Below are 5466 nucleotides of genomic sequence, written 5' to 3' on the forward strand. Positions count from 1 at the left end.
TTATATTATATTATATTATTATCATATATTATATTATATTTATTATATATCTATTATATTATATTATATTATTATATATATATATTATTATATCTTCTATTATATTTATATTATATATATTATATTATATATAATATATTATATTATATTATATTAATTATATTATATTATATTATATTATATATATATTATATTATATTATATTATATTATATTATATTATATATATTATTATATATATTATATATATTATATTATAGTATATTATATTATTATATTATATTATATTATATTATATTATATTATATTATATTATATTATATTATAATTATATTATATTATATTATATTATATTATATTATATTATATTATATTATATTATATTATATTATATTATATTATATTATATTATATTATATTATATTATATTATATTATATTATTATATTATATTATATTATATATATTATATTATAATATATTATATTATATTATATTATATTATATTATATTATATTATATTATATTATATTATATATATTTATTTTCTTCTGGTTTTTCGTTTGGCTCGAGGTCAGAATTTAAAAAACAGACGAATTTGTTTTTTTATATATTAATTTATTTGTCGATATTTCGACTATCTTCGATAGTCATCATCAGGATTTGACTTGAAAAAACAATTAACATTTAGTATAAATAAATAAAACAAAACACTATAACGATAATTACATTGGATTTTAACTCTTCTGTTTTTAAGTTCTCTGATGCAGCTTTTCCATCCTTTCCTTTTTACTCGAATTTTCCAACTAATTTTTCTTATGCTTTTCGATGACATTTCTATAAATTTGAGCACAATGTTCCGTGTCAGTTTTGTAGTTCATTCGTTTATTAGGAGGTACATTTATAATATGTAGCATTTCTAACATGTACCTACGTTTGTAGTTATTTTCTTGTGCCAAGATGTCGACATCTTTGAAATTGGGCGTATGTCCTTCTTGTTGGCAATGGGCAGCAAGGGCAGTTTTTGCTCTATGGGTTTAGTTTTTGTCTTTTGGTCCGATTTATGAGAGCTAATACGAGTTTTTAATTTAGATTTTGTTGTCCCAACATATGCCTTCTGACATACGTTGGACCCGTCCCCATTACATTTAATCTTATAAACGACGTAGATTTATCCTCGTGTGGAATTTTTGTTTTAGTTCTACTAAAGAAATTATTGTTGGTGTTACTGCTTCTGAATGCCAATTGATACTTCTCACTGTTGTACATGTTTGATGAAGAAAATCTTTCCGAAAACCCTGGTATATATGTAGATCTTTTATATGTCTTTTCCACTAATTTTGTATTTTGGTATGCTCTATTACCCTCGGCGCGTTTAATCAATTCATTAACAATGTTACTAGGGAAGTCATTCATTTTAAAATCTTTATGATTTTGATTTTGTTCTTTGCATGGAATTTTCTGTCACTTATTTTCAAGACCCTTTGGATAAAGTTTGTGGCCGTGTTGATTTTTATACGTCGCGGATGCTTTGAATGGTAATTAATTAATCTACCCGAGGCTGTTGGCTTTTGGTACCAATCTAATAACAACTTTTTTCCTTCTCTTTGTACTAAGCTATCTAGATATGGTAACTGATTATTCAATTCACTCTCCATCGTAAACCGTAGTTGTTTGTTGTACATATTCAGCGTCTTAAGTGTATTTTCCACTTCCTCCTTTTTTACGATGCAAAATATGTCGTCCACATATTTTGTCAAGAATCTGGGTTTGATAGCCAATTTGTTCATAGTTTCGTCAAGATGTTTCTCCATTATTATATCAGCAATGATTGGTGAAATAGGTGAGCCCATCGGCATGCCTTTTTGTTGTTCATATATCTTATCCTTATATGCGAAATATCTAGCGTCCTTAATACATGTTGTCAAAATGTCAATAAAAAGATCCATTGGTATATGTGTATGTTCCTTTATAATAGACCAACTATCTTTAATAGCACTAATAGCCAAGTTTACTGGAATGCTTGGGAACAAGGAAATCACGTCAAATGAAATTAAAATTTCGTCATCTTCAATATGTTGATTATTAATCCTGGATTTGAAGTCTATTGCATCTTTAATGTTGTATGTTGAATCAACTGTCAATACTTTTAGGATTTTTGATATATATCTGGATAACTCATAAGTCGGCGAATTTGTAAATGAACATATTGGTCGTAGTGGTGTTCCCTCCTTAGGATTTTGGGCAATCCATATATCTTTGGTGGTATTGACGTTCTATTTATTAAGTTATATTTCACTTTCTCGTCAATTAGTTTTAACTCAAATAATTTTGTAACTAATTTATTGTTTTTCTCTTGTAGTCCTGTTGTTGGGTCTTTTCTTACACGTTTGTAAGTACACATGTCCATTAAATTGCGTTCATTTTGAATCATATTCTGTTTTTGACATGGCAACAGTTTTTCCACCCTTGTCTGCATTTAATATTAATAATTCTTTATTTTGTTTTCAAAATTTCGCCGTTTGGTCCACTGTGTTTAGAACAAACCGATCTCTTTTCCCTAATGTCGTTTTCCTCGTGTGGTCATTTATCAGAGTAATAAAATTATTCTCGCATTCTCTTGTTGTTCTCTGTTATCCAACGTTTGAATGCACTCTTCTCCCTCAGCGATAATATCAAACAAGGGGAACGTCGTTTTTGTTGTTGGCAAAGAGAACTTCGGCCCAAGAGACAGCAACCATTCAACGTTGTTGGGTATGTCAGTATCTGTTTTATTTACGAACCATTCCTTGTTGTGTTGTATGTTCAGTTGACAGTGTTGTTGTTGTTTTAATGCGTCTAGTTTGTTGGTGTGTATAGATTTCTGTTTTGTGCTTTGAGAGTGAGAAATGATATTCTCACTTTCTGTGAGTAATATTAAGTCGTCTGCATCTAATTGGTCCCTGAGTTGAGCTTTAATGTTTGTAAGAGTATTTCTTGTAATGTTGACTTGCTTATGTTTCTGCTGTATTAATAGTTTAAGTACTTTTGTGTGGAAGTATAGGTGATTGTGTCTAACGATGTTTTACATTTGTGGTATTTGTTTATTTGTTTTAAATAAGTCAAAAACATTCTTTGTGGTGTTAGAAATAAAATTTGGAATTATACCTGTTTCTCTGCACTTAATGAGGAAAGTTGCTGTTGATGTTAAGCGTGCTGACTGCCTGTTACTTTTTGAATATTGTTTGATGACATTTTTAGTTTCTTCGTTATATTTTTGTTTATATTTTTATAGACATTCATGTTGAGTATTGTTGTTTTTATCGGCGTGCCTTCCGTGTTATTAATTTGTATAGTTATTGTTGACCTTTGATCAATGTATTTTCTTCTGGTTTTTCGTTTGGCTCGAGGTCAGAATTTAAAAAAACAGACGAATTTGTTTTTTTATATATTAATTTATTTGTCCGATATTTCGACTATCTTCGATAGTCATCATCAGGGATTTGACTTGAAAAAACAATTAACATTTAGTATAAATAAATAAAACAAAACACTATAACGATAATTACATTGGATTTTAACTCTTCTGTTTTTAAGTTCTCTGATGCAGCTTTTCCATCCTTTCCTTTTTACTCGAATTTTCCAACTAATTTTTCTTATGCTTTTCGATGACATTTCTATAAATTTGAGCACAATGTTCCGTGTCAGTTTTGTAGTTCATTCGTTTATTACCAACAAATGTAAAAACATCGTTAGACACAATCACCTATAACTTCCACACAAAAGTACTTAAACTATTAATACAGCAGAAACATAAGCAAGTCAACATTACAAGAAATACTCTTACAAACATTAAAGCTCAACTCAGGGACCAATTAGATGCAGACGACTTAATATTACTCACAGAAAGTGAGAATATCATTTCTCACTCTCAAGCACAAAACAGAAATCTATACACACCAACAAACTAGACGCATTAAAACAACAACAACACTGTCAACTGAACATACAACACAACAAGGAATGGTTCGTAAATAAAACAGATACTGACATACCCAACAACGTTGAATGGTTGCTGTCTCTTGGGCCGAAGTTCTCTTTGCCAACAACAAAACGACGTTCCCCTTGTTTGATATTATCGCTGAGGGAGAAGAGTGCATTCAAACGTTGGATAACAGAGAACAACAAGAGAATGCGAGAATAAATTTTATTACTCTGATAAATGACCACACGAGGAAAACGACATTAGGGAAAAGAGATCGGTTTGTTCTAAACACAGTGGACCAAACGGCGAAATTTTTGAAACAAAATAAAGAATTATTAATATTAAATGCAGACAAGGGTGGAAAAACTGTTGCCATGTCAAAAACAGAATATGATTCAAAAATGAACGCAATTTTAATGGACATGTGTACTTACAAACGTGTAAGAAAAGGACCCAACAACAGGACTACAAGAGAAAAACAATAAATTAGTTACAAAATTATTTGAGTTAAAACTAATTGACGAGAAAGTGAAATATAACTTAATAAATAGAACGTCAATACCACCAAAGATATATGGATTGCCCAAAATCCATAAGGAGGGAACACCACTACGACCAATATGTTCATTTACAAATTCGCCGACTTATGAGTTATCCAGATATATATCAAAAATCCTAAAAGTATTGACAGTTGATTCAAAATACAACATAAAGATGCAATAGACTTCAAATCCAGGATTAATAATCAACATATTGAAGATGACGAAATTTTAATTTCATTTGACGTGATTTCCTTGTTCCCAAGCATTCCAGTAAACTTGGCTATTAGTGCTATTAAAGATAGTTGGTCTATTATAAAGGAACATACACATATACCAATGGATCTTTTTATTGACATTTGACAACATGTATTAAGGACGCTAGATATTTCGCATATAAGGATAAGATATATGAACAACAAAAAGGCATGCCGATGGGCTCACCTATATCACCAATCATTGCTGATATAATAATGGAGAAACTTCTTGACGAAACTATGAACAAATTGGCTGTCAAACCCAGATTCTTGACAAAATATGTGGACGACATATTTTGCATCGTAAAAAAGGAGGAAGTGGAAAATACACTTAAGACGCTGAATATGTACAACAAACAACTACGGTTTACGATGGAGAGTGAATTGAATAATCAGTTACCATATCTAGATAGCTTAGTACAAAGAGAAGGAAAAAAGTTGTTATTAGATTGGTACCAAAAGCCAACAGCCTCGGGTAGATTAATTAATTACCATTCAAAGCATCCGCGACGTATAAAAATCAACACGGCCACAAACTTTATCCAAAGGGTCTTGAAAATAAGTGACAGAAAATTCCATGCAAAGAACAAAATCAAAATCATAAAGATTTTAAAAATGAATGACTTCCCTAGTAACATTGTTAATGAATTGATTAAACGCGCCGAGGGTAATAGAGCATACCAAAATACAAAATTAGTGGAAAAGACA

The 5466-nt window shown here is 29.7% G+C and overlaps 1 long non-coding RNA gene across 1 annotated transcript; it reads right to left on the reverse strand.

Annotated features, from left to right (window-relative positions):
* Nucleotides 1–3358: 3358 nt before the first annotated feature.
* Nucleotides 3359–3702, reverse strand: LOC131805774 (uncharacterized). The gene is made up of 2 exons (XR_009343820.1): nucleotides 3547–3702; nucleotides 3359–3484 (listed from the first exon to the last, which is right to left on the reverse strand). It is a non-coding gene; the product is annotated as an uncharacterized LOC131805774 (long non-coding RNA).
* Between the last annotated feature and the right edge of the window lie 1764 nt (nucleotides 3703–5466).

This window comes from Musca domestica, unplaced genomic scaffold (genome assembly GCF_030504385.1).
Source record: "Musca domestica strain aabys unplaced genomic scaffold, Musca_domestica.polishedcontigs.V.1.1 11, whole genome shotgun sequence".
Taxonomy (NCBI): domain Eukaryota; kingdom Metazoa; phylum Arthropoda; class Insecta; order Diptera; family Muscidae; genus Musca; species Musca domestica.